This window comes from Schistocerca americana, chromosome 8, assembly GCF_021461395.2.
Source record: "Schistocerca americana isolate TAMUIC-IGC-003095 chromosome 8, iqSchAmer2.1, whole genome shotgun sequence".
Lineage (NCBI taxonomy): Eukaryota > Metazoa > Arthropoda > Insecta > Orthoptera > Acrididae > Schistocerca > Schistocerca americana.
The window spans coordinates 323,808,823-323,824,969 of NC_060126.1; the positions used below are offsets into that span (position 1 = coordinate 323,808,823).

Below are 16,147 nucleotides of genomic sequence, written 5' to 3' on the forward strand. Positions count from 1 at the left end.
ATAATGCTTGGGAAGATGGGATTTCTAAAAAATACATTGACGGTTTTCGTGTCTGCGAAACATTAGTATCGTCTCTAGTAAAATCTTTATCCACTTTTCAAGCTATGACCAGCTGCGATTACAATTCCGGATTCCATCACAAGGGAGGGAAAGGCCACTGACGATGCTGAACACTTCTACACGCTATCAAAAGCTTTCACAAATTTAAGCAGGTATACCTCCGATACAGCGAATGTTTGGAGACCTTATAAGAATGCACATGCAGATTACCCAACTAGAAAAATTAATGATGGCGATTCGGCTAGATTAAACATTTTTTCAAAAACATATAAAATGAAAAGTTAATATTATTCTAGAATACCAAATATGAATGTATTTAATTACGACGCCTGCAATCAACCACAGTGTAAAACAAAATCGGAACAACAGTTGCTGAGAGTCAAATATATTGCCCGAATATGGAGCAACGTTCATACGAGAAACGTTACCGATCTAAAGCCTCGGAATTCGGATGGTGTGGTATACTATTTTAAGTGGTTACCCGGCTGGCACCGACCAGAAACGAGTGACGTTATGTTAAACAAATCGTATAGTTGACATGAAGTTCACTGCAAGACATTTTTTTATAAAGGAATGCGTAATTTTGACTAACTATATTTGTTTTCCAGAAGAAGACATTGAAGAGCCTTGTAGTGACGTGGAGAGTGATTTTAGTTGAACGATAGTGATGTCGAGTCAGGTAGTGATCAAAAACTTTTATATTCTTTCACTTTAAATAAACAGCAAGTTTCAGGTTTTATCCCAGTCCCATTTTGTACAGTTTATTTTAAAAATCCTTTAAACTGAGCACGACACTTTCGAGTAAGCTCCTTATTAACCATCTCAGAATTTGAGGGTTACAACTTATTCACTGGCTTGCTATAAGCACTTTCAATACGATGTTTGAATGATTTTTGAGTGTAGAAAAGTTGTCTAATTGTAACGCGTTGCACTAAATTTGTCTCATAATTTTTTCTATATATGGGCAACTTATTTTATCATGCAAAACAGTTTTCGGACGTAATGCTTTGTTACCGATCGGTAAATTTTTTTAACATTTTGAAAGCGATGTCAGAATCAGAATGCGCTCCCATTTTCTTCTGAAAAATGATTTTTTCTCATTAATTGGCCCAAATCTAGTACTGAAACATGTTTTCAAACGGTTTGCTATGATTTTTTTTTAGTGTCATTTTTTTAAAATGGTTCCGCGGGTTTGCGTTACGAAAAATGTGTTTTCGGTGTCTTAGATCAATCACTCAACTATATTGCAAAAACCAACCGCTCTGCTATTTCTAGGGACAGGAAAGAATCATTTCATTTTATGGCTAAGTTCGGTGTCATTTTTTGCCAGATTCTGTGTTATTTCTTGCCAAATTCGATGTTATTTTTCTCAAATTCAGTCTTATTTTTTGCCAAGTTCGGTGCTACTTTTTGTCACAGTAAGCGCCCATTTTGTTGTCAAATTCAGTCATTTCATTTTCTCTACTTCCGTGTTATTTTTTATCCTTTCCTGCTGGCCGCTGTGACCGAGCGATTCTAGGCGCTTCAGTCTGGAACCGCGCGACCGCTACGGTCGCAGGTTCGAATCCTGCCTCGGGCATGGATGTGTGTGATGTCCTTAGGTTTAAGTTGTTCTAAGTTATAGGAGACTGATGACCTCAGAAGTTAAGCCCATAGTGCTCAGAACCATTTGAACCTTATAAAATTCGGTGTTACCACTTTGCTAGTTTCAGTGAGTTTATCGCCAAATTCCGTGATTTTTGCCAATTTCATTGTTTTTTTGCCAGATTCGGTATTATCTTTTGCCAATTTCGTTGTTATATTTTTGGCCTATTTCGGTGCTACTTTTGACGCCACACCGTACTTCGTTATGTGAGAAATGGTCTGTCATTTTGAGATTACACATGAACCTCAGCCTTGAGAAAAAGGGAAGGGAAAATGCAATTTCAGTGTTTAATAAATAGCAGTAACGTGTATTGTTAAACTGTTATCCTCGAATTTGTACCATTTTTATACGGGAAAATCATAAATATCGTAAAGATCCGACTTCGTATTATTTCGCTAGAATCCGTCAATTTGGCGTTATTTTTTGCGTCATGGTTTCCGTGACATTTTCCTGTCCCTAGATGTTACACTGCCCGGTAAAATTTGTTGATATTTTTGGAAAACACAGTCAGATGAGACGCTACGGGAGAAATTTCTGAAATTAGTTTAGGGTTTATGGTAATCGATTCCATAGATTTTGAACAGTATTGGCCGTATTGTTATAACTCAGAAGATTTGGTCATAGGCTTTCGTACTATTTGTACTTCAGCGCAACCACAAAGGGCAGGTTGGATTACACGATCTATATTTTGTATACAAGCAAAGATTACGCAGAGGATTTCTCATCCAGTATCGCATTCGAATGGTGATTGGTTGTGAGAAGATAATGTTACGTCTCGTGTAAGAGGGAAAAACGTCTATCAGCACGTGTCGAAATACGACAGCACCAGATCATGGCTGATAGAGACAGCAGCTAATTGTTCCACGATATTGCTGCTAACATTTGTCAGGATCCCATGACTGTCATGCGAAACGGATTCGATGGGTTCAGTGGGGCACACTAGAGATGGACAAAGTAGTTCATCCTTGGGAACTAGTTCACTGGTGATCGCTCTTTTTTTGAGAACAGTTCATTTTTACTCGTTCACTGTTCACTGTGCTTGGTATATGGTTCTTATGAAAAACTGAAAATTAGTAGCATAGGTGACTGAAGATGGAAGGCGCCAAGAGTGGGCACTTGCCTCCCCCCTGGAGTACAGAGTTTTTATTCATAACAGAATTCTCACACACTTGTAATTTTCGTGATTATGCAGAACATCTCGTTTAGCCAGCTGTAGCGTTATGCGGCTGATCGCAGTGAAATGACGTAACGTGGCGCACGAAAAACCGGCCAGACTGCTCGCCAATTACGCACAATTTGTTGACCGCTACGAGCAGAACAGATAAACATGTAATAATTAGACAGTGAAGAAATAACAAGTAAGCTAATGCAAACAACTTCGAAACAATAGATGACGATTGGTAAGCGACAATGAGCAGTCTAGTACTCGGGGCCGAGTTTTCGTGCGCCACCCTGTACCACCGAAAAAATATTGTAGAAGTTATCATATTCTCTTTACAAAATGTGACACCATAAACTCGAATAAGAAGCGCAGGCTTCCCTCGGTTGTAAGTCAGATTCTGCCTTTCATAACAATGAACATGCTCTTTTACCTTGGATCAAAAAAAGACGGAAAATGGCCACTAGTGTGTGCCGTGCCGACTTCCTTTGCATGTGTAATAACAAAAAAAATCTTGCCTTTTTACAAGTATTTCTTCTGCTGTTTATCGAAATATTGAATTAAGCTGATACGCCGTTTTTTCCCCTGAAAAGATGTATGTATTACATACCACGTAATTTTTATGTAATTTACGTAATTATAAAATACATTTTAATTTCCGGTCGTGGACGCTGAATAGAATACGAAAAGAACCAGAAGTTCCGAGTTCAAAAAAGGTTTGAAACAGATCTAGAATGGGCGAGCGAAGCGAACGAAACGATCAATAACTCGATACTGAACTAACTATGAGCAGTCGACAGTGGAATTGCGACAAGTGGCCACGTGAAGAAGGACGAGTCCGGCCGAGCGAGACCGAGACAGACGGGAACGGGACCGAGGCTGGAACGAGACCGGCCGAAGTGCCGTTCGGGAACGAGACGACCGTTTCCCGTTCCTGGGAATTATAAGTAGAAGCCGCTACCGAAGTGAACTATGAAAGACTGTTCCTTAGAATTCGTTCCTCACTCGTTCCGTTCATCTTGGTGAACCGATCCTTTGGACCCGTTAGTTCGCGAACGACCCATCTCTAGGGCACACTCAACGTCCTGCAGGATATCAACGGCCCCACACGAGTCGCTCCCGAGAGACCAGACATTGTTCGCTCGGCTGTGGAACATCGTACAGCCATCTACGCCTTGAATCAGGAAATGGACTTCTTTGCAGCAAGACAAGTTTCCAACAGCAGAGCGACAACGTGTTGAGCACCATGGGTTGTAAGCCCAGAGAATACCGTCACGGATTTTCTTGACCCGAAAGCAGGAAGATGCGTGCCGATAGTTATGCTCCCATTGACAACAATGGACACAATTCTAAGACGAAGCACTCGGACATCTTTTCGGGCGTGTTCTTGTTCTGTGTGCAGCATCGTGACGGACGCAGTCTTGCCTGGAGCCTTCGATGAGAACAGACATTGACAGGTTGCAAGGGCACAGCAGTTGGTGTGAGGGTAAAGCTTGCCGTTGCGTAGACAATACGATCACCTGTGGTTTGAATGGCCGCTAATTTGGATAGAAACCGTTATATAGGGTATTTCCAAAAGAAACATCTGATTAAAAAAATAGTAACTATTATGTATTTGATATATGTGCGTGAACAAAGTCCTGTTGGTAAGAGCAAACTCTCGAGTTTTACATGGTTCCCGCAAGGTAGCAGCTGTGTGCGCCCATTTCAGTTCTGGTAGGAAAGGTGTCGGGACAACAGAAAGCGTTTTGTGTTCTGCGTTCTGCGCAGTGCGGGTCAGTAATAACTGTTCAGCTTCACTTGCTTACTAGGTATGGTGTGGATCCTCCAACAGCATAGAGCATTAAACGATAGCTTGAACAATTCCAAAAAACAGGTCGTTTGTGTAAAGGCAAATCGCTGGGCCGTCACGAGTGTCTGACACAGACGTCGAATGCATCCGCCATAGTTTCACAAGGCCGTTGAAATCCGTTCGCCGTGCAGCTCGACAACTCAGCATGCCCCCGATGTCCGTCTGGCGTGTGTTTCGTCGACGTTTATACATGATACTACACAACATTCAGCTACTACAAGCTCTTCTTGAAGGTGACAAACAACAACGTGTGAATCTCTGTAATTTCGTTCTTGGCAAGGTGGAGGATGATAGTTTTCTTTTACGCTTAATTTTTAAATGGAATGTTGCCTCGTCACTAAAAATTAACCGTCGTAATGTGAGAATATGGGTTGCGGAACAATCAACTGAAGTTGTACAAAATGAGAGTGACTCTTCAAAATCTAATGTGTTTTATGCAGTTCCACGGGAAAAGGTGTATAGCCCATTTTTCTTTGCCGAGAATACTGTTACAGGAAGCACATAGCTCGATCTGGTTGAGAACTTCCTTTTCCCACTGTTGGAGAGTGATCCGAAAGACTTTATTTACCAACTGGATGGGGCACCACCACACTGGCACCTGGAAATTTTTAAATCAAAGAAGTACTGGACGATGGATCAGTCACACTGGACCAAATGATTCAGCCTGGCCTCCAAGGTGACCACATCTGACTGAATGTGGTTATTTCTTGTGGGGATTTGTAAAACACTCTGTTTACGTGCCTCCGTTACCAACAACAATGAATGAAATGACACATTGCATAACAGCAGCTGTGGAAGCTGTAACTCGAGACATGTTCGCTGCAGTGTGGGAACAATTTGAATACCGCATTGACATGTGCCGTGCATCTGAAGGTGGACATATTGAACACCTATGAAAAGCTACTAAAAAACTTTTGAGCTTCCCTTTCATCGAGAAACGACATTAATTGTATGTGTTTATTAGTTTCAGAAATATAGACGTGCCGAATCGGATGATTCTTTTTGATAGACCCTGTATTTTAAGGCCGACGATTGTGCCCTATCTTCGAGGTACCTGTGACGTTACAGTCGAACAAGATAACGCAAGACCGTGTATTGCCTGAGCTGCCCTTAAGATGCAGAGGGTGTTCGACAGTTTATCTGGTCAGCGCGTTCTCCACACCCTTCGCTCACTAAAAACATGTGGTCATCAGTTGCGAAGAGATTGGTGCACCTCTACTCGCCGGTCGCTACGAGTGATGAACCCTGGCACAGAACTGAAGTAGCATGGAATGACGTGCCCGTAACTGTCATCCAAGCTCAATTAGACTCGATTCCCAGCCGGGTTAGAACTGTTGTTTCTGCCAGAGATGGCAACTCTGGGTACCACTAAGTCACCTACAAATGTAACAACAATTTTTTATGTTAAGAAGAATTCCGCTGACAGCTGGTAAAATTGTTGTTTTATTTATCCACAACCGATTTCGCGACCTAAAGCTGCATCACCAGATGCAACCTACGTGGTAAAGACTAATATGCAATGTCTCGACTTTGAAGACATTAAAATTAAGAAAGGTAAATCCAAAACATACTCACAGGAAATCATAGGTGCACCCATTGCTGGTAGTCACGGCACATTATTTATTGAATATTGTCTATATTACTCTGGCAAACGAATGGTGACGAAGATGTGATCCATTAATTTCATTAAAACTGCTGGTAGGTGGATCATGCAGTTATAAACCATTGTTTTAAAAATTGCGTGCATCTAAAAAAAAAAAATATTTTTTATTGGGAGAACTGGAAATAATTTTTTTTAAAGCCGTATTGGCCATAACGTAGTCACTACTAACGTGATTAGTCGGAGGACAATGCAAATTACTGTGTGGAATGGTATAAGGTGGCACTTTCTTAACGGTGCGGCAGGAGAGCATCTCGGCGTTGGGAAGAGCAGAAGCGGCCCGCACAAGAGACTAGGGCGGAGTAACAGGCTGGCGGAACGGAAACTATTTTGCGGACGGCGTGATGTCATGTATTCGTGACAAGGAGAGCAGTGTCGCTCCCTTTACAAACGAGTATAATACTGGATTTTATTACATCCTAATACTTAATCGTATAAACAATCGAAATTAGCGAGAATGCTATGGTGCTTTAATTCTAATTGATTATTCAACGTGGACTGTCCGTTTTTTTTTTAATATTTAAAAATACTGGTTTCTTTCTGCTGTACAGTGTACGCACGATAAGTAAACTTTCGTTATTTGGTATCCTTACTGGTGTTGCAGTTTTAATGGTCAGTGGTGCACATATGGTTGATAGAGAAATCACAGGAGATACACTAATAACACTAAGACGAAGCAGCCATTTAGAGTCACAGCTGGGCTTGAACGTCCCAACAAGAACAGCAGGCAAACACTTCCTGGTAACTGGGATGCGCTACGACGTTTACAGACGTATCTGCCCTTCACCAGTAGCAGACGGAGCTTCAAGAGTGCTGAGCGTGGTTAGGTAATTGAGAGCAGGTAACAGGTAATTCTCGACGAAGAAAGTGGATCTACAAGTACCAGCAGCGCCACTTGAAGAAAAGATCTCCACCCACTGTTCTCCACACACGCCCACTAAACATACCTCCGGAGTAGACAGTGCGAGGTCAGCAATACAGAGCATACATTTGTCCTTGTACGCTACTGGAGACTTGACGAACTTGGCATTAGTAATCTTGAATCTTCCTGGCAGATTAAAACTGTGTGCCGGACCGTGACTCGAACTCGGGACCTTTGCCTTTCGCGGGCAAGTGCTCTATCAACTGAGTTACCCAAGCACGACTCACGCCCCGGTCCTCACAGCTTTACTTCTACCAGTACCTCGCCTCCTACTTTCCAAACTTTACAGAAGCTCTCCTGCGAGCCTTGCAGAACTAGCACTCCTGAAAGAAAGGATATTGCGGAGACATGGCTTAGCCATAGCCTGGGGGATGTTTCCAGAATGAGATTTTCACTCTGCAGCGGAGTGTGCACTGATATGAAACTTCCTGGAAGATTAAAAGTGTGTGTCGGACCGAGACTCGAACTCGGGACCTTTGCCTTCGCAGGGCAAGTGCTCTACCAACTGAGCTACCCAAGCACGACTCACGCCCTCTCCTCACAGCTTGGAAGGTAGGAGGCGAGGTACTGGCAGAAGTAAAGCTGTGAGTCGTGCTTGGGTTGCTCAGTTGGTAGAGCACTTGCCCGCGAAAGGCAAAGGTCCCGAGTTCGAGTCTCGGTCCGGTACACAGTTTTAATCTGCCAGGAAGTTTCATGTCAGCGCACACTCCGCTGCAGAGTGAAAATCTCATTCTGGATTAATAATCTTGTTTGTGAGAGCATTCAAAGATGCCTCTTACTGGCTGAGTATGATCGTGTAGTGTTCGCCACCTGTTCTCCGACTTTTCATGCAGATCTTCGTGTGCAGAATTCTGATTATTTATTTACCGAAACACTGTGTCCCTTCCGTTACGGATCTTCCGATGCCATCAAAGAATCGATACCTACTCAGATGAATAATACTCAAGTCGTCCTGAGATACCAATCATATGAAAACTCCAAAAGTATCGATACTTACTAATACTGATAACTGAAATAATGCCGGGTATGTGATATATTTAATTGATTCCTTATTTTATGTAGTCTAATAAAACACATTACATAGACAATGAGACAAGAAAATCGTCGCACCACGAAAGAATTATCCAAATAGGACGGAAATCGGTAGATCAGATGCACGTGTACAGAAATCAAATGATTACAATTCCAAAAAAATTGTATGATTTATTCAAGAGAAAGAGCTTCACAAATTGAGCAAGTCGGTAACGCGTTGGTTCACCCCTGGTCCTTATGCAAGCAGTCATTCATATTGCCATTGGTTAGCAGAGCTGTTGTATGTCCTGTTGAGGGATGTGGTGCCAAATTTTGTCCAATTGGCGGGTTAGATCATCAAAATTGGAGCTGGTCGGAGGACCCTGTCCATAATGTTCCAAACGTTCTCAGTTGGGGAGAGATTCGGGGGTAGAAACTCTCGCCGCGTGCGGGTGGACATTATATTGCTGAAATGTAAGACCACGATGGTTTGCTATGAAGGGCAACAAAACGGGGCGTAGAATGTCGTCGACGTGTCGCTGTGCGGTAAGTATGCGACGGTTGACAATCAAAGGGATGCTGATATAAAAAAAAATGGTACCCCACACAATCACTCCTGGTTGTCTGGCCGTATGGCGGGCAACAGTCAGGTTGGAAGCCCACCGCTGTCCGGGGCATCTCCAGACATGTCTTCGCTGGTCACTGAAGCGGAACTCATCGCCGAGGACAATTCTATTCCAGGTTATAAGATCTGAGGCCGAATGTGCCCGAAACGACTGCAAACAGGGCTGTTGGTGTACGGAGGACAGTGGTCGTCGGCTCAAGAGGCGCCGTGAGCTCAGTCTCCTTTCTGTGAGACGCGTGTTAGTAGTTGCTTGTGGTCACCTAAGCACCTGTTGCACATCGGATTATCGACAATGATGAATCCGCGGCTCTGACTGCCTCTCTCACGACTGCTCGGTCCTCATGTTGGGTCGTAGCTTTAGGTCGATCGCTTCCTTCTTGACGCAGTGTTCGGCTACTGTTGACCCACTCTTGCCAACATCGTCGAATAGATGCATCGCTCCTATTCAAATGTCGAGCCAAGTGCTTCAGCTTGCTTCTCTGAGCCCGACTATCCGTCCTCTCTCAAATGCTGACATCTGCGTGTATTGTTCACGCACCAGACTGCGAGGCACAGTTACTGTCCAGCCGAGTACACGGAATGAAATTCGCAGAGGCTTGGTATCGACATGTCCCCTGTTTACTACTCTTGTCAGCTGCTCGGTGAAATTGCCTTGCAGCGCCACACATTCATCCTTCGGCAGCCAAATTTTACAGTTTTGCATTTTCTGTCGATACCTGCATGAATATCAATCTGTGATCAATTTGCACAACCCCTACGTGATGCGTCGTCCGCTCCTCCCACCATTATCAACATTAATCAAAGTTAGGGTCTAACTAAACTATAGACTGAAAAATAATTTTCCTTGAACATTTACATTTTTAAAGCAACAAGGATGAATAAGATTTAGTTCTTAGAAGTTTTATAAAATCACGAATTAGTGAGTCAATCAGATAATTGGTAATGCTTGTTTCTAATACTTTTTTTTTATAGAGTGATGAAGTAATTTTCAGTGCATCGCGAGAGCTACCTATAACTTCTTCTCAGAAAGCAATGTTAACTGTCCACACTGAGGGTAGACAGTTGCTAGAAAATGTGTTCCTTTGCACCACTCATCTCCCTAGCGCCACTTGCTTCGCCCACACTCTACACATCCAATTTAAAATTAACAAAATTAAAATGTGTGCACTATACGTAGGCCTACTTGTGTAAATAACTTAACTACTGGACCTTTCCTTCTGAGTTAAAACAAAGCGCCACTGCCATTAATAATTAGAATGACAGTAATAATAATAATAATAATAACAATAATAATAATGGGTAGGCGATTCATAGTTGATAATTGTAGAGAGTAGGAAATCTAGAGTTATCCTTGAATATTCAAAATAAGACTAGGTTGTTAGCCTGGAATATTACTTGAGTCAGCCGTCACTAACATGCGGAACAGACACTATCGGGGTACCTCGTATGTGGAACAGTCGTGCCCTCTGGCAACTTTAGCCTTGGACAAGAGGCTGCGGTTTTTGCCATCTCCGCCGTACCGAAATCCATCTTCTCCGTCTTCGCTGCCGTCGAGGTCTTCACCGTAACCCTAGCAAGGGGCTCTTACGTGGCACTATTAGCCCGGCCGGCTGAATCGAGTTTTTTTTTTTTTTTTTTTTTTGAGATGTTACTCCTCTGTCACTCTTCCTTTATCTGGCTACTGACAGGCAACCTTGGAACCTTTAGGTCCCAGCATGGCAGAGTTCTGGAAAGAAACAGCATCAAAGAATCGCAAATATCAGACAGCAATCTTTTTAAGAATAAAATATTAACTTTAGAAGGCTTTCAATGCGTGAGAAACAATAAATCGTGGACAACGTTCACAGAAGAAAGGAAAAGACTACATGGAGAGAAGATGGAGGAGAACTGGAAAAATAGAAAAAACAAGGAAAGAAGAGGAATTACGTTGATAAGTACGAAAATTAAAAAACAATGCGTAGGCGCTACAGCAGTGTAGTAGTAATCACATTTTTACTGTTGTGTTGTACTGTCAGTTAGTTCGATTAATGGTGCAAAGTAAATAACGAAGCAATTGTGGGACCTCTGCAGAAGGCAATTTCAAGATAGATTTAAGCATATGCAATGTATATGTCTCATTTTTACTGTCATATATGCAAAGTGAGTGTGTAGTGGGTTGACTATGTTTGGACGATGTTTATATATTTGTTTCAAGAGGTGTAGTCTCAACCACATTTTGTCACGCGCTGAAGAAATGTAATCGTTGGCAATTTATGTAATCACAGTTTCAGTCTTAAGAAATAGTGATAATAATAAAGATCATTTGAAAATTTAGATTCTTGATCCAAACAAAATCAAAACCTTTCGTTTTTACCCCTCAGAAAATTTCATTTTACCCTTCAGGGGGTAATTACCCAACGTTGGGAACGACTGTCTACCTACGTTGTAGGTTATTCTTCAGAGAGGAGCGGTTAACGGCTCCGATTTTCTGTGCTGTCGAAGACATCTGGTACCACCTGGAACCCACACTATCTGTTCAGTCTCCAGGCACCCCTACGTAATGCGGAATCGATCACTAGGTGTCACGAAAGGTGGAGGCGGCAGAGCAAAAATTGTGTTGTCAGTCGAGAAGCAGTAACAGAAGAATAGACTGCTCAGGACAGCTCAGTGGCTTCGAATGTGGACCAGTCATTGTATGTCACCTGAGTAATAAATCCATCAGAGACATCACAACCCTAACATCTGTTGGTGATGCAATCCTGAAGTGGAATCGCAAAAGAATAACCATAGCTAATTCAAGACTAGGCAGAGTTCATGTACGGACGGACAGGCAAATCGAGCAATGCGTAGAATGGTTGGAAGAAATCGTTTGAAATCAGTGGAAGGAATCACTTGTGAGTTCCGACGTTCTACAAGCAGTCCAACTAGCGCAGTGACTGTAAGTAGGGAGTTAAAAAGAAAGAGATACATTAGTAGAGCATTTCCTCATAAACCACACGTTTCTGTAGTCAATCCTAAGCGACGCTTGACATGGTGTATAGAGACACCCCACTGGACAGTGGATGACTGGAAACGAGTGATTTGGTGTGATGGATCCCACTATACCCTGTGGCAATCATTTGGAAGGGTCTGGGTTTGGCGAATTCTTGGAGAATATTACCTGCCGCCATATGCAATGCCAACAGCGAACGGAGGACGTGGTGTTCAAATGGTTCAAATGGCTCTGAGGACTATGGGACTCAACTGCTGTGGTCATCAGTCCCCTAGAACTTAGAACTACTTAAACCTAACTAACCTAAGGACAACACACACATCCATGCCCGAGGCAGGATTCGAACCTGCGACCGTAGCAGTCGCACGGTTCCGGACTGCGCGCCTAGAACCGCGAGACCACCGCGGCCGGCGACGTGGTGTTACGGTAAGGGTACGTTATTCGTGCTTAGTGCGTGATCCGCTTATTGTGCTTCAGAAAACGCTAAATTCAGAAGGATGTGAACACATTTTGTAGCGTTGTGCACTGCTTACAACAGCGGAGGAACATTTCGGAGACGACTATTGTTTATATCAGCATAGCAATACCTTCTGCCATAAGCATCTGTAAGGCAATGGTTTGTGGACAACGACATTCCCGAAATGGACTGGCCTGTCCACAGTCCCAACCTCGTCCCTTTGGGACGAGTTAGAAAGTCGACTTCGCTGTAGATTCCAGCGTTCAACTACCGGATGTAGAAGTGTGAAACCGGAAATTGGTTGCAATAATTACACGACTGTTGTTTGAAACTGATAAACGATATTCTATTCAAAATAATCTCCATTGCTATTTATATATTTCTCCCATCTCTCCGGCAGGATATGAATGCCACGGCAAAAAAAAAAAAAAAAAAAAAAAAAAAAAAAAAAAAAAAAAAAAAAAAAAAAAAAAAAAAAAAAAAAAAAGAGACAACCCTTATACTGTTAAAGCGAACCAGTGAGTGAGCCATTTTCGTACATTTTCATAGAATTGAAGCGTTGTTCAGCGAGAGCGTGTCCCAATCATGCAAATAGATGGACGGAGCCAGTCTGGAGAATAACCCGCATGCCCTAGTATTTCCCAGCTGAACGCCTCGGTCGTTTCCCTGACCCGTTTGCTGTGTGTGAAGGGGCGTTATTGTGGAGTAATATGACGCTGTGTTCCCTTTTTCCATATTATGGTCGTTTTTCAGGTAATTTTCGATTTAAATCGATCATTTGTGCCCGCCGCTGTGGCCGAGCGGTTGTAGGCGCTTCAGCCCGGAACCGCACTGATGCTGCGGTCGCAGGTTCGAATCCTGCCTCGGGCATGGATCTGTGTGATGTCCTTAGGTTAGTTAGGTTTGAGTAGTTCTAAGTCTAGGGGACTGATGTCCTCAGATGTTAAGTCCCATGGTGCTTAGAGCCATTTGAACCATGTGATCATTTGTTGTTGGTAGCGATCTGTGTTAACGGTTTCACCAGGTTTTAGCAGCTATGATTTACGACGCTTAGGTTTCTCAAAATATATCCATTTTTCATCGACTTTCTATTGTATCTGGCAAGCAGTATTTCACAAGTGGTCTCTCGATTTACTTGCTGTCTTTCATACAGTTCATACGGAACCCATTTTCCCACTTTCTGCTCGTTTCCCATAGCTATCGATATAAGAGAAACGGCTTTTTGCGTGACATTCAATTGTTCCGCGAGCTCTTGTTTAGTTTGAGTATCAGATTCATCCAATGAGACCTGCAATTCGTTGTCATCCAACTTTTTCGGTGGTTTCTCGAGCACGTTGTTTCTCATATCAAAATCACCACTTTTGAATTTTTTGAACCACTCGAAACACTATGTTTTCACAAGAGCATGTTTGCCAAAGGCTTCGACAAGAATTCGACGCGATTTGCAGCAGTTTTCTTCAGATGATAACAGAAAATCAATGCTGTCCGCAAATCGTAGTTCGTACGCATAAAACTCGATATGTTTAAGGTTTTGAAACATACCGATGTACAGAACTTGTGTTACTTCGTTTTGACATTCGTCGTCACCCGTTACAGGAAGCAGATGGCGCTGCAAACGCGGTCTCACGAGCACTACACTGACGGCTACTACCATCTACAGAGAAATTCCGGTTTCATATTTCTATACCTGGTAGCTTCTCTGCTTCCGGCTGCTGAGGAAGAATGAGCTGCCAATCCTGCACAGACATCCAGAACTTCGTTGGCCCCGCAAAATGCAAGCTGTCATAAAGGCGAAGTGTCAACACAGCCCAGATTAATGTCCACTAGTAAGGTGTCTAGAGACTTTTGATATGATAGTGTGGTTTGGGGCTTTTCAGTTACTTTATTTAACGCCCTGTATACCTGTTTACTCTTCCACTTGCATTACTTGCAAATAACATTAAAATAGTTGATTGAAGCTCTTTGTTTTATAAAATGAATAATATTTTCGACAAGTAAATACACTATTGGCCATTAAAATTGCTACACCACGAAGATGACGTGCTACAGACGCGACAGGAAGAAGATTCTGTGATATGCAAATGATTAGCTTTTCAGAGCTTTCACACAAGGTTGGCGCCTACAACGTGCTGACATGTGGTAAGTTTCCAACCGATTTCTCATACACAAATAGCAGTTGGTCGGCGTTGCCTGGTGAAACGTTGTTGTGATGCCTCGTGTAAGGAGGAGAAATGCGTACCATCAAGTTTCCGACTTTGATAAAGGTCAGATTGTAGCCTATCGCGATTGTGGTTTATCGTATCGCGACATTGCTGCTCGCGTTAGTCGAGATCCAATGACTGTTAGCAGAATATGGAATCGGTGTGTTCAGGAGGGTAATACGGAACACCGTGCTGAATCCCAACGGCCTCGTATCACTAGCAGTCGAGATGACAGGCATCTTATCCGCATGGCTGTAACGGATCGTGCAGCCACGTCTCGTTACAATACGCCAGTCACTACCCATGATGAACTGTGGTATCGTGTTGAAGCTGCACGGGCAGCTGCATCTGTACGCGCCATCCAAGCTCTGTTTGACTCAATGCCCAGGCGTATCAAGGCCGTTATTACGGCCAGAGATGGTTGTTCTGGGTACTGCTTTCTCAGGATATATGCATCCAAATTGCGTGAAAATGTAATGACATGTCAGTTCTAGTATAATATATCTGTCCAATGAATATCTGTTTGTCATCTGCATTTCTTTCTGGTGTAGCACTGTTAATGGCCAGTAGTGTACATTGCGATAACTGTTACTGCGTTTATTGTGTTAAATCTCGGCAACGTTAACGAAACGTCATCACTATCGACGTCCCAGCAGCGCTGTAGCTTTCACAATGTTTATCTGTTAGCAACTTAGAATCCGTAATCTCCTCCATTGCTTATCCAACGTTCTGTTTCGCATATTACTCCAGAAATTCAAGAGTGTGTGTTTACAGCTCTGTCCTGTCTTTCATCTGGAAGTTGCTGTTCGGTATATTTATAAACACATTAGACTTCAGAGAGGATATAGTGATGTAATGGCACGTTCAGGAGTTGCATGCTTGACGTCCCTGTCCGGCTAGCCTGATTTAGGTTTTTCGTTGTTTTCCTAAATCACTTCGTACGAATGATTGTTTCTTGAATGAAGATACGCGTGGTTTATTCACATACCAAAACCCATCTAGGCTCTTTTCACGTTGCTGGTATTTGGCCATCACAAACCAGCCATAAATCCCATTTATATATTACCATTCCTACACTATGACTATGCACTTCGTTAACAGATATGTATAAAGAATTAGGATATGAATAAATGGCTGGAACGTCACACTATTAGAAATTGCTCTAAATAAATTATACCACAATAATAGTAATAATAATATAAGCATCACACAAAATATCCAGACAAAATGTGCACAATATAAACTAAAACAAACTCTAGGCAGAAACATAGTTAAAAACAAACCTATAAAAACAATAAAAAAACTGAGTTTCACATATTACTTATTTATAATGGTAACTACGTAAACCGATATACATCTCCGGTGTACACCAAGCAGAAAGTAATAATCTTAAAAAAACAGGACATGACAGCAAAGATGTTACATGTAATGTAAAAACGCCTAATGGTATATTACAGCTTTTCAGACGACAGTTGCAAGACCATTATATTAAGACCATCGCTTACTTATGTATTTACAGAGCACCTGACGATGGAAGTTTGCCGAAATGCGCTCATCGTGAATGATATAAAACATAAACAATTT

General features: G+C 42.4%; 1 non-coding gene across 1 annotated transcript; it reads right to left on the bottom strand.

The window, feature by feature from the left end:
• Window positions 1-7,743: 7,743 nt before the first annotated feature.
• Trnar-gcg lies at window positions 7,744-7,818 on the bottom strand. The gene has a single exon. It is a non-coding gene; the product is annotated as a tRNA-Arg (tRNA).
• Between the last annotated feature and the right edge of the window lie 8,329 nt (window positions 7,819-16,147).